Below are 22,171 nucleotides of genomic sequence, written 5' to 3'. Positions count from 1 at the left end.
TATGCCTTTTTCACCTGAAATTCAGCACAACTCATCTCAAAGTAGTGTACCATAATATTCATCAAATAATGCATGAATTGTACTGATCAAATGAGATTTGTGCTCTTTTATGGCCTTCTTTGTGCAAGAAAGAAGGGTAGATGATGCAATTCATCACACACCGAACTTCCGATGAGTATAACATTTTTATTAAAAATCGTTTTTACTCCGTTCTTCGAACGACATAAACCTCACAGACCCAATTTTTATTTAAGACAATTTTGAAAAAGTTTGAAAGACTGGAAGTTAAGTTATGACCCGCCAAATTTCAGTCAAAAATCAAGTGTATATAAAAAATTTCCAAACATCTATTTTACCAAACTTCCTATACCAAACCAACATTATATACCTTAAAATAACTCCCAAAAACATCCAACACAACTCCATATGCTGTCCATATTCTTCAGAACGTATCATACCTCAATTTGTACAACTTTATTCCAACAATTTTCAATTCCATCAATTTCATTCAACAATATATATATATATTCAACAAATCCTTAACCAAACCAACAACAATTACATTTACATACACTAATCTCATGCCACAACATGCCAACACATATATTTATCATATCACACATCAGTTACACACCAATACACAGTTTTTTACTAATCAAATCAACAACCAAATTCAATTTAAGCTTATCCCATGGTTATCTAGCTTAAGTTTTTACGTTACATTATATATTACCTACGAGAAACCAAAAATATATCTTGGCCGATTCCTCCCTAATGCCAAAACACCTCAAATATCTCCGTTCATCAAGTGTTCAAAGCCCAAAATCCTCACTGAACAAAAATCCAACCTCCGCGGTTCGCTTTCTAGTCACCGATACCACCAAATTTATCTCCAAGACATATATCTCACTCAAATTTCACATAAATACCACAAAATCAAACTAGGGTTTATAATCATTAATGGTTCACAAGAGTCAGTAGTTTCTTACCTTACCGACAAAAATTTAGGACAAGACCCGGCATGTCCACAAGGCTGATTTAATCCTAAATACCAAAATCACATAATCTCTCAAAATCAAAACCTTAAATTTTTGAAATTAAGGGTAGAGTGGCTAGGCAACAAATAGTGAGGTACTTACCAAATTGTTTAATAGACTTTGTAGAACTCAATGTGGTGGTCACATGGCCACAAATAGTGCGGCGATCGGAGCTCCGGATTGAAAGTTAAGTGGATTAGAATTTGGAACTAGGGTTTGAGGTTTCTCCTTCTGCCTTTCAATATGCTTCAACATGATTATGAGGAAAAAGATGTAGATTATGATTCTTATATAGTGGGCCATTGGGCTCGGTTCGACCCATTTGGCTCAATTTTAGGCCAAAACTTTTAAAATTTGTGTTAAAATTCATATTTTAATTAGTTCTACTCTTTTAAACTATAAAATTTAATTTTCTAATTTTTCAAATAATAATTAATTTATTAGCTAATTATTTATTAATTTCATGGATTTTACAATAATTAAGTGATTAAACCTATACAGTATAGCAATAAGAGAGTAAACACATCCAATAAAGGATCAGTTGCTCAATTGTATATTCCACCTAACATATGACCTTTCAAGTTTCTAATGGAATTAAATTGCTTGATGTTACACCTTTGCCCACTTTGCCTTATTACATCTTGGAAAATTATTTGATTCTAACTAATCCTATGTGAATAGTAGGTAGAATTAGGTAGTTATACATTATAACTGTAAATGGTTTACGTATATCTTGGTTGACTTCCTTCATCCTCTTTGTTGATTAGTGTTATAGCATGAGAACATGCTTATGTTTAAGTGTAAAAAATTTGATAAACTCTATTTTATCATTATAAATTGTGTTAAAAGTATGGAGTTTATCAACAAGTTTGCACAATTTTGGCTAAATTAATTGAGTTTTTTGAATCTTACTTCCAACGAACTTATGCATGAAAAATATACTTTTTGTGTTCCTAACTGTTAATTTCTTAATTCCTTTTTATGCCATTTGATGGCATAATCAATTTCATGTAAGTGTTTCAAGGTTAAGGTGTTTCAATGATTTCAAAAGATTGAAAAGAACGGAGTAGAGAAGCGTAATTGGGAAGCAAATTCGAGAGTAGAGTTTGCTGGCTACCCGCGTGGGCGAGCAATATTTGCATGGGCTAATTCCTCACGTGGGAGAGCATTCTTCGCGTATGCGAAGTTTCCGCATGAGTCGCAATACCTCGCATGGGCAGAAAACCTCCACATGCCTGGTTTAATGAAACACATACATCCTCATTATTGGCTTCCAAAAGGCCTCCAATAGCTATATTTAGATAAAAAATTAAAGCCAAATGAGATGGGGAGGACAATACACTCATACACATACCATTTTCACACTTTTTCATAGTTTTATTCATAGTTTAGTAAGAGAAACTCTAACTTCTCTCTAGATTTTCTAGGGTTTAATTCAATGTAGCTACCAGTTTTGGATTTGGCTCTTATTCAATTGTAGTTTTGATCCTTGTTTCTTTGTTCTTGCATTATAACACTCTTAGAATTTGGTGTTAATGTACTTTCTTCCATTTTACTATTTTACGAACTTGTGAATTCTTGGTTTATATTAATAAATTAAATTTTTTATGATTTATTCATGTGTATATGAGTTGTTGTCGTTGAGTTCTCAATTTCTCATAGTGGATTGTCTTAAGTTTTTCTATTTCTTGAAATTTATTTTACTTTTATACACACTAAGTGTTTGATGAAATATTTACTTTGATTATGGAGTGAATATCTCTTTTCTTGGCTTGGAGTTGAAGAAATAGGTGACCTTGAGTCATTAATATCCAATTTTGATTGGTAATTTAGAGTTGTTAATTAATTTTGTTTTCACTAACGCTAACCTTTTATAAAACTCAATTACTAAGTCAGTTAGGATTTGTGAATTAGGATCAGTTATGCATACTTGACTTTTCTCAACATTTAGAGGTTGATGAAGTGGGATTAACTCTTAACGATTGTCATGTTTGTGGTTAATGACAAGGATAAGGATCTTTAACTCTCAATCCTAGTCAAGATTCGTTAGACATTTGAACTTAATCTCTTTGCATGTTCATTTTCTTTATCATCCCTAGTCAATCTAGTTGCCTTTTAAGTATAGTTGTTAGTTTAATTGTTGCTTTTTATTCATGCTTCCTTAGTTAATCATTTTACTTGCTTATTGTGTTTATTTCCTTGCAATTTAGTTCTTAACTACTCTTTAACTTCTAGTTAATTTTTCATTTCCTTAATTGCATTTGAAAATCCCCCGAATTCATAACCAATAATGTGCATCTTATTGCAAGTCCTAGGGAGAACGATCCGGGATTAAACTCCCGAAATTTGATTTGAATTTAGGATATTGGTACACAAAATTGAACTCCACACAACTGAACCGGCAAGTGCACTGGGTCGTCTAAGTAATACCTCAGGTGAGTGAGGATCAAATCCCATGAGGATTGTCAGATTGAGCAAGTAATGGCTACCTTGTAAATCTTAGTTAGGCGATTAGAAAGATGGTTGTTTGTTGAAAACATAAACGAATAGTAAAAGAACGAAATACCAGATTGATGTGAAAATAGTGATAAGGATTCAGTTAAGGCTTTGGAGATGCTTTATCTTTCCGGATTAACTTTTCTTACTGTCTACTTCAATAACGAATAATTCATTCAATGGCAGCCGTAAGTGATTGACTCATGTCCTCTCATCAAGTTAATCTCTTCCAAACTATAGCAGTCCACCATATTCGAGTAACTCATGTCCTCTCATCAAGTTAACTCATGTCTTCTCACTATAGCCGAAGATGAAGCTCTGAGAAATCCACTCCCCTTCATGATCCTACTCAAAACGCCACAGACAAGGTCAGATCTTTCAGATAAGAGAATATTGCTTTTTTGACTCTAGCCTTAGCACCAGAGAAACCTCAGTAACCCATGGTCAACGGAATTTCATGTCACGTATCCAAAGTTGCCCAGGTACTCTCTTGAAATTCGTAATTCATTCTCTAGTTTTAGTTCAGTGCTATCCGGGTCATGACTCGCACAGAACCCATGTAAAACAAGGATGAATGTCACGGTTCACCCCCGATTCATTCATATTGAAGAACGAGAACGCATAAGAGAATAGAATCAGACATATTGAAATAGAAACAGTAATATTATTAATCTATGAGAATCAGCAGAGCTCCTAACTCCAAGTTAGGAGGTTTAGTTTTTCATAGCTTACAGAAAACAATGATGAATTCAAAAATAGGGTGGAGGATGATCCTAAACCTGGGTGATCTTTTCCTTTAAATACTAATCTAATAACTAGAGATTACAGAAATAAGATAGACTGGACTCTTAGTGCGAAGATCTACTTCTTGGGCCCACTTGGTGAGTGTTTCAGCTAAGTTTAGGGTGAATCCACGTGCTTAGACTCCTCTTGGGGCGTTGGACACCAAGCTTGCTCCCTTTTCGGCATCCAAATGCCAGCTTGGTCCTTCAAGGGCGTCCAACGCTAGGCAGGGGGTAAGTTGGGCGTTCAACACCCATTTTGGACCATAATTTTCAAAGATAAGTATTGACTATTATACATTGCTTAAAAGTCCAGGAAGTTAGATTTCTAATGCCATTGAGAGCGTGTCATTTGGACATCTGTAGCTCCAGATATGCTCGTTTGAATGCACGAAGGTCAGAATCTGACAGCATCTGTAGTCCTTTCTCTGTCTCTGAATCAGTCTTGCCGGAATCACCTAAAAATCACCTAAAAACATAGAAAAAACATGAAAACTCAAAGTAGTAAAAAAAGTGATTTTTTGCACTAAAACCTACTAAAACTTGATAAAACTTAACAAAACATAACCAAAAACACTAAGAAAACAGTACTAAAAAGTGTATAAAATATCCGCTTATCAGATATTCTAAACTAAAATTTGATGAGTGTTAAATTTTGGTTTAGAGCTACAACGAATCTTGTGCTTTAAACCTGTGAAATTTTTAAATCGGTGTTTAGTGATTGTCAACCAATTAAAACTATCAAACCAAAAATAAACCTCATTGATTACCACTAAAAAAAAATAAATATGTTACTTTACCAACATTTCATCATGAAAATTAAGCACAATACCAATGAATGGATTATATTGATTCCAATTTTTCAAAAAGAACATGCTTGATCTGTAAGAACCGCAATTTAAAATCGACCATTTAGATAATATAAAATAACAAATTAATTTTTCGGAATAGGTTCAAAATTTAGAAGTCTTAATTTGGAATTTTAATTGTGAGATAGGTATTTAATAGAATTTTCCGAGTTGGAAAGTGTAGTTTTCTGTGAAAAATTATGAAAAAATTCGTACTAGTAAATTAGCCGGCAGTACTGGCTTAAGTCTGTCCGGTACTGCGTGAGAGTAATAAAAACAATAGAAAAATTTAGGAAAATATCTAGAATTAAAAACCAGATACTAATTATAAAGGTTTGACCTAAAATTGGGACAAACGGGTCAAAAACGCTAACAGATTGGATTAGATCCAAGTTTGACCCAAGCCCAACATATGAATACACATTTAAGTGGTCATTTCAGCCACTTTCAACACAAAAAGCAGCAGTAACATGAATGAGAGGAAGAGAGGTGAGGGTTTCAAAATACTATTCACATCTATCTTCATTTGCTCATATCTTGAGCTACAGTGCTTCGATTCACGTGCTCTTTGTGGTTACGCGAACCTCTCACCGAGTCCATTACTTCTAGCTAGGTATTATGGTAAGATTTTCAAAAATCCCTGCCCAGTTCTCAGTCCTTAAGAATTTCAAAAATTTGGCTATAGTTGTTGAGTGATTTTTATGATTTTGGGTGTTTATGTACACTCTACCACTTGATTTCTATTGGGTTTTATCCTAATCAACTGTGAGTATGGTGAGCTTGCTTTTATTCCTTGTAAAATTGTATATTTAGGAATCCTAGGTATTGATTTTTATGAATTGATTGTGTATAGCTTGATAATTGTGATATTGGGAGCAAGTGTAGTTGAGTTGGTGGATTGTTGATGACTTGAGGCTTGTTTGAAATCAATTTGGTGATTTTGCATATATTGAAAATTGGCCAAGGTATGGTTTCGGTTTTTTCTATGCAATATGTAATATTTCTAGACACTTAGGCTAGTGGACCATAGGATAGGATTGAATTGATTATATGGTTGTTTGAATTATGATTGTGTTGTATGCATGTTGAAGGAAGTTGAATAAATGGTATGGTTGAGATATGATTGTGGCGAAATATTAATATGATGATGATAAATGATAGATGATGATTGTTTGTATGGAATGTTATTAATGAATAAGGTTGTTGAGATTTAATTGAGGAATTGGTGAATTGAAGAGTAAATTAGGTGTAGAAATGATAGAGAAAATGGAACTGTAAGTGATGAAATATATGGATGTGATTGTGGGTGTGAATGGTGAGTTTTGGTGTGAATTAGAATGTTTGTGAATTAGTTTTGGTTTGGTTTGGTTTTAGAATTTGGAAACCAGAAAACTTTGATACTTTTGTGTAAAACTTGATTTTTGGTGAAATTTGGCGGATCATAACTTGAGCCTCAGACATTGAAATTGAATGATTTTTATTTTAAATTAAAGATGATTTCCAGAGCTCTAAAATTATATAAAGTTTGAGGAAAATAGAGTTTCGTACAGGAAGTTATGATCGTCAGAAGTTCAGTACAAAAATCAGAAATTTTGCAGCTTTGAGATTTTTCTAAGATCATTACAGCATGCGTATGCGACCCAGTACACAAGACGCGAGCATTCCATTCGGGTTGGAACACTCGCATACATGAGTAGGGTTCTACGTATGTGGACAAGTTCTTTTGCAACGTGTTCATACACATGGCAGGGGTGTGCGTAGCATAGGCCCTGTTTTGCTAAAAAATAGTTTTTCTTCGTTTTTAAGGATTCTCTAGCCTTCTAAACTTCTTTATCTACTGTATAAGATTGCTAACTTGTAATTAGGCCCTAAGATTGATAGAGATAGTCTGGTCATTCAAATTGGTGAAATCATGTATGAGTTTAGAAGACGGGGACTTAGGTTTCTAGGGTACAGAGGATGGATTAATTGAGTTAGATGAAGGAGTACTGTAATGATGATTAATGTGATGATTTGTGAAATTACGGATTGATGATGGTTGAGACGAGTTTAGGACTCAGGGTTGAAAGTTGACTTTACTGAGTATTGAAAATGATTTCTAAAAACCGCTGATATATTGTTGTATGATGAGACTGTTGAGTCGCTATGCGCCAGATGAGTAGATAATTTATACGCTTTTTGGCATTGTTTTTAGGTAGTTTTTAGTAAGTTCAAGCTACTTTTAGGGATGTTTTCATTAGTTTTTATGTTAAATTCACATTTCTGGACTTTACTATGAGTTTGTGTGTTTTTCTATGATTTCAGGTAATTTCTGGCTGAAATTGAGGGACTTGAGCAAAACTCTGATAGGAAGCTGACAAAGGACTGCTGATACTGTTGGAATCTGACCTCCCTGCACTCGAAATGGATTTTCTGGAGCTACAGAAATTCAAATGGCGCGCTCTCAACGGTGTTGGAAAGTAGAAATCCAGAGCTTTCCAGCAATATATAATAGTCCATACTTTATTCGGGAATTGATGACGTAAACTGGCGCTCAACGCCAGTTCCATGTTGCTGTCTAGAGTAAAACGCCAGAAACACGTCACGACCCGGAGTTGAACGCCCAAAACACGTTAAATCTTGGCGTTCAACTCCAAAAGAAGCCTCAGCTCGTGGATAGATCAAGCTCAGCCCAAAAACACACCAAGTGGGCTCCGGAAGTGGATTTATGCATCAATTACTTACTCATGTAAACCCTATTAGCTAGTCTAGTATAAATAGGATAATTTACTATTGTATTAGACATCTTTGGTCTCAGTTTTATTTTATTCTTCATCTTAGGAGGCTATTGATCACGTTTTGGGGGCTGGCCATTCGGCCATGCCTGAACCTTTCACTTATGTATTTTCAATAGTGGAGTTTCTACACACCATAGATTAAGGGTGTGGAGCTCTGCTGTACCTCATGTTTTAATGCAATTACTATTATTTCCTATTCAATTCTATTTATTCCTATTCTAAGATATTCGTTGCACTTCAACTCGATGAATGTGATGATCCGTGACACTCATCATCATTCTTACCTATGAACGCGCGTGATTGACAACCACTTCCGTTCTACCTCAGGCCGGGCGCATATCTCTTGGATTCCTTAATTCGAATCTTCGTGGTATAAGCTAGAATTGATGGCGGCATTCATGAGAATCCGGAAAGTCTAAACCTTGTCTGTGGTATTCCGAGTAGGATTCCGAGATTGAATGACTGTGACAAGCTTCAAACTCCTGAAGGCTGGGCGTTAGTGACAGACGCAAAAGAATCAAGGGATTCTATTCTAACCTGATTGAGAACCGACAGATGATTAGCCGTGCTGTAACAGAGCATTTGGACCTTTTTCACTGAGAGGATGGGATGTAGCCATTGACAACGGTGATGCCCTACATACAGCTTGCCATGGAAAGGAATGAGAAGGATTGGATGAAGCAGTAGGAAAGCAGAGATTCAGGAGGAGCACAGCATCTCCATACACCTATCTGAAATTCCCACCATGGAAATACATGAGTAAATTTATCTTTATTTCATGTTTATTATTTATTATTAATTTTCGAAAATCCATAATCAATTACTATCCGCCTGACTGAGATTTACAAGATGACCATAGCTTGCTTCATACCAACAATCTCTGTGGGATCGACCCTTACTCACATAAGGTTTATTACTTGGACGACCCAGTATACTTGCTGGTTAGTTGAACGGAGTTGTGTCCACACATAGCAAAGAGCCATTATAATTATTCCATACAACAACAAAGAATACAACATTGATGATCACAATTTCGTCCACCAAGTTTTTGGCGCCGTTGTCGGGGGATTGTTCGAGTTTGGACAACTGACGGTTCATCTTGTTGCTCAGATTAGGTAATTTTCTTTTCAAAATTTTTCAAAAATTTTTATTTATTTTCGTTTTTCTAAATAATATTTTTTGAAAAAAAATTAAATTAATAAAATCATAAAAATCAAAAATATTTTATGTTTCTTGTTTTAGTCTTGAGTCAATTATTAAGTTTGGTGTCAATTGCATGCTTTGAAAATTTTTTCTTGCATTTTTTCGAAAAATTCATGCATTCATAGTGTTCTTCATGATCTTCAAGTTGTTCTTGGTAAGTCCTCTTGTTTGATCTTGATATTTTCTTGTTTTGTGTATTTTCTTGTTTTTCATATGCATTTTTTGTTTGTTAGAGTCCATGCATTAAAGATTTCTAAGTTTGGTGTCTTGCATATTTTCTTTGCATCAAAAATTTTTTAAAAATATGTTCTTGATGTTCATCATGATCTTCAAAGTGTTCTTGGTGTTCATCTTGACATTCATAGTGTTCTTGCATGCATCATGTGTTTTGATCCAAAATTTTTAAGTTTTGAGTTATAATTGTGTTTTTCCGTCATCATAAAAAATTTCAAAAAAAAGAAAAAAATATCTTTTCCTTATTTCCCTCCAAATTTTCGAAATTTTGGGTTGACTTGGTCAAAAAAATTTTAAAAATTAGTTGTTTCTCATAAGTCAAGTCAAATTTTCAATTTTAAAAATCCTATCTTTTCAAAAATTTTTTCAAAAATCAAATCTTTTTCATTTTTATCTTATTAATTTCGAAAATTTTAAAATTATTTTCAAAATCTTTTTCTTAATTTTATTTCAAATTTTCGAAATTACACTAACAATTAATGTGATTGATTCAAAAATTTGTTGTTACTTTCTTGTTAAAAAAGGTTCAATCTTTAAATTCTAGAATCATATCTTTTAATTTCTTGTTAGTTAAGTAATTAATTTTAAAAAATTAAACCTATCTTATCTTATCTTTTATATCATATCTTTTTCAAAATTTTATCTTTTTCAAAAATTTAATTTTAAAATATCTTATTTAACTTCTTATCTTCTTATCTTTTCAAATTTGATTTTAATATCTTTTTCAACTAACTATTTGACTTTTTGTTTGTCTCTTATCTTTTTCAAAACCACCTAACTACTTTTCCCTCTCTAATTTTCGAAAATATCTCATCCCTTTTTCAAAAATTCTTTTTAATTAATTAATTATTTTAATTTTAATTATATCTTATCTTTAATTTTCGAAAATCACTAACTACTTTTTCAAAATTATTTTCAAAATTCTCTATCTTTTCTCCTTTTCTATTTATTTATTTATTTACTAACACTTCTCTTCACCTCTCTTCATCTCAAATCACTACCTCTATCCTTACCCATTCTTCTTCACTCTTCTTCCATTCCTTCTTCTACTAACAACAAGGATCCTCTTTACTGTGACATAGAGGATTTCTTTTTCTTTTCTTGTTCTCTTCTTCCCTATATGAGCAGGAACAAGGAAAAAGACACTCTTGTTGAAGCTGATTCAGAACCTGAAAGGACTCTGAAGAGGAAACTAAGAGAAGCTAAATTACAACAATCCAGAGATAACCTTTCTGAAATTTCCGAACAAGAGAAGGAGATGGCAGCCGAACCCAACAACAATAATGCAAGGAGGATGCTTGGTGACTTCACAAAACCAACATCCAAATTTGATGGAAGAAGCATCTCCATTCATGCCATTGGAGCTAACAATTTTGAGCTTAAGCCTCAACTAGTTGCTTTAATGCAACAGAACTGCAAGTTTTATGGACTTCCATCTGAAGATCCTTACCAGTTTTTAACTAAGTTCTTGCAGATTTATGAAACTGTTAAGACGAATGGAGTAGATCCTGAAGTCTACAGGCTCATGCTTTTCCCTTTTGCTGTAAGAGACAGAGCTAGAACATGGTTGGACTCACAACCTAAAGATAGCATGGACTCCTGGGATAAGCTGGTCACGGTCTTCTTGGATAAATTCTTTCCTCCTCAAAAGCTGAGCAAGCTTAGAGTGGATGTTCAGACCTTCAAGCAAAAAGATGGTGAATCCCTCTATGAAGCTTGGGAAAGATACAAGCAGATGACCAAAAAGTGTCCTTCTGACATGTTTTCAGAATGGACCATATTGGATATATTCTATTATGGTCTATCTGAGTTTTCCAAGATGTCATTGGACCATTCCGCAGGTGGATCCATTCACCTAAAAAAAATGCCTAAAGAGGCTCAAGAACTTATTGACATGGTTGCAAATAACCAATTCATGTACACTTCTGAGAGAAATTCCGTGAATAGTGGGACGCCTCAGAGGAAGGGAGTTCTTGAAATTGATACTCTGAATGCCATATTGGCTCAGAACAAAGTGTTGACTCAGCAAGTCAACATGATCTCTCAAAGTCTGAATGGATGGCAAAATGTATCCAACAGTACTAAAGAGGCAGCTTCTGAAGAAGCTTATGATCCTGAGAACCCTGCAATAGCAGAGGTTAATTACACGGGTGAACCTTATGGAAACACCTATAACTCATCATGGAGAAATCATCCAAATTTCTCATGGAAGGATCAACAAAAGCCTCAATAAGGCTTTAATAATGGTGGAAGAAATAGGCTCAGTAATAACAAGCCTTTTTCATCATCTTCTCAGCAACAGACAGAAAATTCTGAACAAAGCCCCTCTAATTTAGCAAACTTAGTCTCTGATCTGTCAAAAGCCACTTTAAGTTTTATGAGTGAAACAAGATCCTCCATTAGAAATCTGGAGGCACAAGTGGGCCAGCTGAGTAAGAAAGTCATTGAAACTCCTCCCAGTATTCTCCCAAGCAATACAGAAGAGAATCCAAAAGGAGAGTGTAAGGCCATTGATGTGATCAATATGGCCGAATGCACAAGGGAGGAGAAGGACGAAAATCCTAGTGAGGAAGACCTCCTGGGACGTCTTTCAAACAAGAAGGAGTTCCCCATTGAGGACCTAAAGGAATCTGAGGCTCATATAGAGACCATAGAGATTCCACTGAATCTCCTTCTGCCATTCATGAGCTCTGAAGACTATTCTTCCTCAGAAGAGGATGAAGATGTAACTGGAGAGCAAGCTGCTCAATATCTAGGAGCTATCATGAAGCTGAATGCCAAGTTGTTTGGTAATGAGACTTGGGAAGGTGAACCCCCTTGCTCATTAGTAAACTAGATACATGGATTCAGAAAACTTTACCTCAAAAGAGACAAGATCCTGGTAAATTCTTAATACCCTGTACCATAGGCACCATGACCTTTAACAAGGCTCTGTGTGACCTGGGGTCAGGCATAAACCTTATGCCACTCTCTGTAATGGAGAAACTGGGATCATTGAGGTACAGCTTGCCTTATTCTCACTGCAATTGGCAGACAAGTCAGTAAGACAAGCTTATGGATTAGTAGAGGACGTGTTAGTAAAGGTTGAAGGCCTTTACATCCCTGCTGATTTCATAATCTTAGACACTAGGAAGGAAGAAGATGAATGCATCATCCTTGGAAGACCCTTCCTAGCCACAGCAGAAGCTGTAATTGATGTTAGCAGAGGAGAATTAGTCCTTCAATTGAATGGGGACTACCTTGTGTTTAAAGCTCAAGGACCTTCCTCTGCAACCATGGAGAGGAAGCATGAAAAGCTTCTCTTAGTACAGAGCCAAAAAGAGCCCCCACAGGCAAATTCTAAGTTTGGTGTTGGGAGGCGACAACCAAACTCTAAGTTTTGTGTTGAGAAGCCCCCTCATTCAAACTCTAAGTTTGGTGTTGGGAGGCCCTCATCATGCTCTGAATATCTGTGAGGCTCCATGAGAGCCTACTGTCAAGCTAATGACACTAAAGAAGCGCTTGTTGGGAGGCAACCCAATTTTTATATATCTAATTTTAATTTTATTTTATTTTATTTTGTGTTTTATTAGGTTCATGATCATGTGGAGTCACGAAAAAATACTAAAATTAAAAACAGAATCAAAAATAGCAGAAGAAAAATCACACCCTGGAGGAAGAACTTACTGGCGTTTAAACGCCAGTAAGGTGCATCTGGTTGGCGTTCAACGCCAGAACAGAGCATGTTTCTGGCGCTGAACACCAGAAACAGGCAACATCCTGGCGTTTGAACGCCAGGAATGTGCCTTGAGGAAAGCTGGCGCTGAACGCCAGTAACAAGCATGGAACTAGCGTTCAACGCCAGAAACATGCTACACATGGGCGTTGAACGCCCAGAGTGTACGTCACCTCGGCGTTTAAACGCCAGAATGGTGTGCAAAGGCATTTTACATGCCTAATTGGTGCAGGGATGTAAATTCTTGACACTTCAGGATCTGTGGACTCCACAGGATCATCTCAGGATCTGTGGACCCCACAGGATCCCCACCTAACATATTCTCCCCTCTTCTCAACATTCATTCTCTCTTTCCAATAAACACACTTCCCAACAACTTCAATCTCTTTTCCCAATTACCCCCTTCACCACTCACATTCATCCACTCTTCCCCATAAACCCCACCCACCTTCAAAATTCAAAAATCTTTTCCCACCCAAACCCATCCTAAATGACCGAAACTACACCCACTCCCCTCCCTATATATACCCTTCCATTCTACTTCATCTTTACACAACACAAACCCCCTCTTCTACACCTTGGCCGAAACACCTTCCTTCACTCTCCTCCATATTTTCTTCTTCTTCTTCTTCTCTTCTTTCTTCTCTTGCTCGAGGGCGAGCAATATTTTAAGTTTGGTGTGGTAAAAGCATAAGCTTTTTGTTTTTCCATTACCATCAATGGCACCTAAGGCCGGAGAATCCTCTAGAAAAGGAAAAGGGAAGACAAAAGCTTCCACCTCCGAGTCATGGGAGATGGAAAGATTCATCTCCAAAAGCCATCAAGACCACTTCTATGATGTTGTGGCAAAGAAGAAGGTGAACCCTGAGGTCCCTTTCAAACTCAAGAAAAATGAGTATCTGGAGATCCGACATGAAATTCGAAGAAGAGGTTGGGAAGTCCTAACCAACCCCATGCAACAAGTCGGAATCGTAATGGTTCAAGAGTTCTATGCCAATGCATGGATCACTAGGAACCATGATCAAAGTGTGAATCCGAGTCCAAAGAATTATCTCACAATAGTTCGGGAGAAATACTTAGATTTTAGTCCGGAAAATGTGAGGTTGGCATTTCACTTGCCCATGATGCAAGGAGATGAACGCCCCTACACTAGAAGAGTCAACTTTAATCAAAGGTTGGACCAAGTCCTTATGGACATATGTGTGGAAGGAGCTCAATGGAAAAGAGACTCCAAAGGCAAGCCGGTTCAACTAAGAAGACTAGACCTCAAGCCTGTGGCTAGAGGGTGGTTAGAGTTCATTCAACGCTCCATCATCCCCACTAGCAACCGATCTGAAGTTACTGTGGATTGGGCCATCATGATTCATAGCATCATGATTGGAGAGGAAGTAGAAGTTCATGAAGTCATCTCCCATGAATTCTACAAAATAGCCGAAAAGTCCTCCACCATGGCAAGGCTAGCTTTTCCTCATATTATTTGCCATCTATGTTACTCAACTGGAGTTATCATAGAAGGAGACATCCTCATTGAAGAGGATAAGCCCATCACTAAGAAGAGGATGGAGCAAGCAAGAGAGACCCTCCACGGATCTCAAGAGATGCATGAGGAAGCTCATCATCAAGAAATCCCTGAGATGCCTCAAGGGATGCACTTTCCTTCCAACAACTATTGGGAATAACTCAACACTTCCCTAGAAGATTTGAGCTACAATGTGGAACAATTAAGGGTGGAACATCAAGAGCACTCCATCATTCTCCATGAAATAAGAGAAGATCAAAGAGCAATGAGGGAGGAGCTTAAGGACATAGAGGAGCTTAAGGACATTGTTGGTCCTTCAAGAAGAAGACGCCACTAAGGTGGATTCATTCCTTGTTCTTATTTTTCTGCTGTTCGGTTTTTATATTATATGTTTATCTATGTTTTGAGTCTCTACTTCATGATCATTAGTGTTTAGTAACTATGTCTTAAAGTTATGAATAATTCCATTAATCCTTCACCTCTCTTAAATGAAAAATGTTTTTAATTCAAAAGAACAAGAAGTACATGAATTTTGAATTTATCCTTGAATTTAGTTTAATTATATTGATGTGGTGACAATACTTTTTGTTTTTTGAATGAATGCTTAAACAGTGCATATTTTTGATCTTGTTGTTTATGAATGTTAAAACTGTTGGCTCTTGAAAGAATGATGAACAAAGAGAATTGTTATTGATGATCTGAAAAATCATAAAATTGATTCTTGAAGCAAGAAAAAGCAATGATTAGCAAAAGCTTGCGAGAAAAAAAATAGAAAGAAAAAGAAAAGCAAGTAGAAAAAGCCAATAGCCCTTAAAACCAAAAGGAAAGGCTAAAAAGGATCCAAGGCTTTGAGCATCAATGGATAGAAGGGCCCAAGGAAATAAAATCCAGGCCTAAGCGGCTAAATCAAAGCTGTCCCTAACCATGTGCTTGTGGCATGCAGGTCCAAGTGAAAAGCTTGAGACTGAGTGGTTAAAGTCGTGATCCAAAGTAAAAAGAGTGTGCTTAAGAGCTCTGGACACCTCTATCTGGGGACTCTAGCAAAGCTGAGTCACAATCTGAAAAGGTTCACCCAGTCATGTGTCTGTGGCATTTATGTATCCGGTGGTAATATTGGAAAACAAAATGCTTAGGGTCACGACCAAGACTCATAAAATTAGCTATGTTCAAGAATCAACATACTTAACTAGGAGAATCAATAACACTATCCAAAATTCTAAGTTCCTAGAGAAGCCAATCATTCTGAACTTCAAAGGAAAAAGTGAGATGCCAAAACTGTTCAGAAGCAAAAAGCTACAAGTCCCGCTCATCTAATTGGAATTAATATTCATTGATATTTTGGAATTTATAGTATATTCTCTTCTTTTTATCCTATTTGATTTTCAGTTGCTTGGGGACAAGCAACAATTTAAGTTTAGTGTTGTGATGAGCGGATAATTTATACGCTTTTTGGCATTGTTTTTAGGTAGTTTTTAGTAAGTTCAAGCTACTTTTAGGGATGTTTTCATTAGTTTTTATGTTAAATTCACATTTCTAGAATTTACTATGAGTTTGTGTATTTTTCCGTGATTTCAGGTAATTTCTGGCTGAAATTGAGGGACTTGAGCAAAACTCTGATAGGAGGCTGACAAAGGACTGCTGATACTATTGGAATCTGACCTCCCTACACTCGAAATAGATTTTCTGGAGCTACAGAACTCTAAATGGTGCGCTCTCAACGGCGTTGGAAAGTAGACATCTAGAGCTTTCCAGCAATATATAATAGTTCATACTTTATTTTGGAATTGACGACGTAAACTGGCGCTCAACGCCAGTTCCATGTTGTTGTCTAGAGTAAAACGCCAGAAACACGTCACGACCCGGAGTTGAACGCCCAAAACACGTTACAACTTGGCGTTCAACTCCAAAAGAAGCCTCAGCTCGTGGATAGATCAAGCTCAGCCCAAACACACACCAAGTGGGCCCCGGAAGTGGATTTATGCATCAATTACTTACTCATGTAAACCGTATTAGCTAGTCTAGTATAAATAGGATAATTTACTATTGTATTAGACATCTTTGGTCTCAGTTTTATTTTATTCTTCATCTTAGGAGGCTATTGATCACATTTTGGGGGCTGGCCATTCGGCCATGCCTGAACCTTTCACTTATGTATTTTCAATAGTGGAGTTTCTACACATCATAGATTAACGGTGTGGATCTCTGCTGTACCTCATGTTTTAATGCAATTATTATTATTTCCTATTCAATTATCTTTATTCCTATTCTAAGATATTCGTTGCACTTCAACTTGATGAATGTGATGATCCGTGACACTCATCATCATTCTCACCTATGAACGCGCATGATTGACAACCACTTCCGTTCTACCTTAGGCCCGGCGCATATCTCTTGGATTCCTTAATCAGAATCTTCGTGGTATAAGCAAGAATTGATGGCGGCATTCATAAGAATCCGGAAAGTCTAAACCTTGTCTGTGGTATTCCGAGTAGGATTCTGGGATTGAATGACTGTGATGAGCTTCAAACTCCTGAAGGCTGGGCGTTAGTGACAGACGCAAAAGAATCAAGGGATTCTATTCTGTAACACCCTAATATTCAAATCCTTATGCTCGAGTCATAAGTCAATGATATTACGGTGGTACGACTCTCAGGTGGATTTTTAATTTATAAATATAGGTAATTTCGAAAGGAGTATTAATCGAGAAGCCTGAAAAGAGTAGAAATAAAATCGCGAAGACGTATCACTCACGTTTCGACAACAAAAAGATAAAAACGTGAAGCCGAAAGCGATATACGGACAGGGCATAAAGGAGATAAAGAGATAGATAACAGATAGATATATATAACATAAGTAATAGCCACTAGTTGCGACCCGCGAAGTTTAGGTCGGCTAGGGTACAGTATGAAAGTAACTGACAACAGTACATCCTAATCTCTCCCAAAGGAAACATAAGAGCCTCTATAGGCAAGTTCCAAAAGAGTTCAACACATAATATAATCTTTTCAAAACAAAGGTGGAGAGATTCTAAGGAAAACACAAAGTAGAGAAAATAAATATCTTCGCCGTCTCTCAGATGAACCGCAGCTCACTTCTGAGCATCTAAACCTGTATCTGAAAAACAAGAGATATATACGGAATGAGAACCCCGGGCGCATGGGTTCCCAGTACGGTAAAAGTGCCAAATAAATACAATGCACTGCAATAAAAACTCACTAAGCATCCTAAACTCCTTTTCACCAAGTATCCAGCCTAGATTCTCACTAATCCATAAATAGGCATCTGTCGTAAGGGGATACTAAATCTAGTTCATGTTACACATGTTTCCCAATTCGCTGATTCTTTCACGAATCAGACTCAGAATCATAAGCAAAACCATTACCAGTTGTTCTGCCTCAGCAACTTTATATCAATACATCATACCCTCGCCTGGAGCTAGTGAAATCACATCACTGCGTCTACCCAGGGGGCTCAAATGATCTCATTCAAAAATCATCATCATTATGCAATCGCATTATCAATTCATCTCATCAAGAACAGCCCCCAACATCCACCAACACCATCATGAGGGATCTCTCAGTTGTACAAACACAAGCAATACAGACAAGTAATACATAAATAAGGTACAAGTAGAACAAGTAGCATGTAATCAGGTAACATAGCATATATGATATAGAAATCCAAAACAAATAGGCAAACCCAAACAATTCAAACATATGCAAATGATGTATGCTTGCCCTATGGCTGATGATATCATCTGTCGGTTATATAGCCAACCCGACACGTCCTGGTAGCTAACCATGGACAGAAACACCCCTTGCGGAGCAAGTAGGTTTGAGCTACAACTCCCTTGCTACTACCCGCTCAGCCCAGAGCCAGTGGAACAACCACTACTGCGGCTACTACCCAGGCGGGTGTTTAACAACTCAACCTGGAGCCAGTGGAACAACCACTACTGCGGCTACTACCCAGGCGTCACAATCTCTGACCTGGAGCAAGTGGGACGAACCACAACCCTTGCTACTGCCCAGGTATCTTAAGCATTAACCCGGAGCAAGTGGGACGAACCACAACCCTTGCTACTGCCCAAGTATCTTAAACATTAACCCGGAGTAAGCGGGACGAACCACAACCCTTGCTACTGCCCAGGTATCTCAAACATATATTCATTCAATCTCAATTCATATTATCAATCTTCATTGTTATCAAATCTCAAACATTAACCTGGAGCAAGTGGGACGAACCACAACCCTTACTACTACCCAGGTATCACAAATACATTCATTCAAAACTTCATAATTAAACTCATTTATCATAAACATCCTTTTTCGTCTCACACCCGGAGCAAGTGGACAACGCCACTGCCTACTACCCGGGGTTACACATCACATTTCAACATCTTCCATTATTATCCATTTAACACATTCATTCATTAATCATATATGCAATTATTCTCAGCCATAATCAATAATGGCTTTGCCGTGACCCGGCAATAACTCAGCCATCCGGCTCATGGTCCAATCAGGAACCAGCCATTTATCAATAAATATAGCCCTTCGGCTCATGGCATACACGGTACTCCTACCGTCATCCTCCATATCTCATATAATCATCGTTGATCGCCATTGATCATAACTTTTCCCCTTGCTTCACTCGCAAGTTACCACATCCCCTAGTTCCTTTCTCATTACTAAGCATATCATAATGATTTAATACATAAGGGGTGAGATCGGAGGCTTAAAAGTATGAGATTTGGCTTTTAAAATTCAAGTATCAACTTTGGCATGAAAACAGGGCCACGCGTACGCGTACTCCACGCGCACGCGTGGATGGTCACAAAACTCATCGGCGCATACGCGCTATTCACGCGGACGCGCGGATTGAAAAATAGACAACGACGCGTACGCGTCAGCCACGCGTACGCGTGGGTACACTTGCGCCCCAAACACAAGACTGGCACAACTCTGGCACAACTCTCGGGAAAATGGCTGGGCAATGGGTGCAGCGCATCGACGCGCACGCGCTGATGCCAAGGCATCTTAGGCTAGTTTCACTAGCATTTTTCTGTTAGTTTTAGTTGTTTTATGCATTTTCTTGAGCTTAAAGTAACCAAGAATGGTTAAATGAATAACAAAGCAATGAACCATCCAAACAGTATGATTTTGATGCAAATTCCATGAGTTTTTAGTTATATTACTTGAATGCTATGAATGGAAGATTTCTCATGAAATTTTGCAAGACTTTGATGCAGTTGTTTGGATGACTTCAGGGAAGAAGAGGCTAGGCAAGGAAGCAACAAAATCAATAAAGGAAGCTTGAATATCACATGTGGAGTTTAAGTTCCAGTTTAAGCTTAAATTGGAACTTAAACTGCCAAGCCATATAATGCTGGGAACTATCAGTGGCGTTTAAGCTCCAGTTTAAGCTTAAACTGGAGCTTAAACGCCAAAATCATGAAAGCTGAGGAAAAGCTGAAAGTGGCGTTTAACCTCCAGTTTAACCTTAAACTGGAAGTTAAACGCCAGAAATGAGAAATGCACCAGGGAGCCATTTCCACGTTTAAGCTCCAGTTTAACCTTAAACTGGAGCTTAAACGTGTTCGACCAAAATTCTCCTCCAGGGTTGCTTTCTTCATTTCCACGTTTAAGCTCCAGTTTAAGCTTAAACTGGAGCTTAAACATGTTCGACCATTCCACACTCCAGGGTTGCTTTTTTTTCCATTTCCACGTTTAAGCTTCAGTTTAACCTTAAACTGAAGATTAAACGTGTTCGACTACTTTACCCTCCAGGGTTGCTTTCTTCCATTTCCACGTTTAAGCTTCAGTTTAACCTTAAACTGAAGCTTAAACGTGCTTGAGTTGTACCACCTCCAGGAGTGTCCAACGTTTAAGTTCCAGTTTAAGCTTAAACTGGAACTTAAACGTGCTTCCACAAAAGGCATCACTGGAAGTGTCTGGCGTTTATGTTGCAGTTTAAGCTTAAACTGCAACTTAAACACCACTATTTGAAAAGGTTTCTGGGCCAAAGATATTGCAGTTTTAAGTTAGCATTTTAGCACAAACATTAACTTAAACGTACTCTGGTATGAAACCCAATTGAATATCATGGTTTATGGGATTGGGCCTAAAGAATTGATGAGTCTGGAATTTCAATTTCTTGAGTCATGTGTCATTACTTGATTATCACTAAGTTGGCTCAATGAATGTTACAGAATTGGATCAGCAGCCTCATCAGGATTATGGATCATAAACCCAAAGCAAAAGGAAATCAGGGAAAGGCCTCAAAGCCCAAGAAACACAACAGAAGCTCAATTTAGAAAGTGTATAAATAGGATAGAATTTAAGTTAGTTGGAGGACTTTGGGGATCATTTTTCTAGTTTTCATACTTTTTGTAATTGAATTCAGAGCTATGACTCACTAAACCCCCTTTCATTGGGTTAGGGAGCTCTATTGTAATTCAATGAATCAATAATAGTTTTTATCTTCTTCTTCAATCTTTTCTCTTGAATTTTTGTTAGAAAGCTTCTCGATCTAATTCCATTGGTTAGTTGTCTTGGGAAAGAAACTATCCATAATTGGAATCCTTCGGAACCTTGGGAAAGGAATGGAGGATTCATGCTAGAGAAGCTTTCTCACAGTGAATTGGATTGGGGTTTGGATGGATATTGTGACATGTAATCCTACCAAATTGTGGTTCATGAAACTGTGTGGTATAATCAGTGATCGAGCGTCATCTCTTCTTATGAACATTTAAACCAAAGGATTGGAAATTTGTTTGTTTTTAGAGAGAATTGGTGAGCCAAGGGATTGGGATCCAATCATATAAGATTGCCAAGCAAAATTCAATGAACGCATTGGTTGAGGAAGGGATAAAAATGTTTTGATTCGGAGATCTCAATATCTCCTGAAACCCAATGAATTCCTCATTTCTGATCTACCACTTTCTCTTTACATTCTGCAATTAAATTCATGCAATCACCCCGATCCCTTTTTAATTTTAGCAATTTAGCTTCTCGCTCTTTAATTCATGCAATTTAAGATTCCGCAATTTCAATTTCTTGCCATTTACGTTTCCCGCCAATTTTACATTCCGCAATTCTCATCTAAATCTTGATTCCGCTCAACTAGAACACACTTCTAATCCGAATTGCTCACTCAACCAATCCTTGTGGGATTTGACCTCACTCTATTGTGAGTTTTTACTTGACGATAACCGGTGCACTTGCCGGAAGGAATTTTTGCCGATCGTGCAATTTCCTAAAATCGAAGCATCAAGTTTATGGCGCCGTTGCCGGGGATTGGTTTTCGATTGACAATTCTCAAATTGGAAGTTAACTAGATTGAGCATTTTTCTTGTTTTGATAATTCAGTTCAAGTTACTTGTTGAATTTTAATTTCTGCACCCTGTTACTTGCTTTCTTTCTTTATGCCTTTAAATTCAAGCAACTAACTCACTGACTCACTAACTATTTGAATTTAATTCCTTAACTGCTCTAACCATACTCTTCCATTAACCAAGAGTATTTCACTTGTTTGTTGCCTGTGCTGTGTTCTTGTATG

General features: G+C 37.1%; 1 non-coding gene across 1 annotated transcript; it reads right to left on the bottom strand.

Annotated features, from left to right (window-relative positions):
- Positions 1–11,034: 11,034 nt before the first annotated feature.
- LOC130964583 (small nucleolar RNA R71) lies at positions 11,035–11,138 on the bottom strand. The gene has a single exon (XR_009080670.1). It is a non-coding gene; the product is annotated as a small nucleolar RNA R71 (small nucleolar RNA).
- Positions 11,139–22,171: the final 11,033 nt, after the last annotated feature.

Source organism: Arachis stenosperma, chromosome 2, assembly GCF_014773155.1.
Source record: "Arachis stenosperma cultivar V10309 chromosome 2, arast.V10309.gnm1.PFL2, whole genome shotgun sequence".
In the NCBI taxonomy this organism is placed as follows: domain Eukaryota; kingdom Viridiplantae; phylum Streptophyta; class Magnoliopsida; order Fabales; family Fabaceae; genus Arachis; species Arachis stenosperma.
The sequence above is the reverse complement of the archived record's forward strand: the minus strand, read 5'-3'. Positions and strand labels throughout refer to the sequence as shown.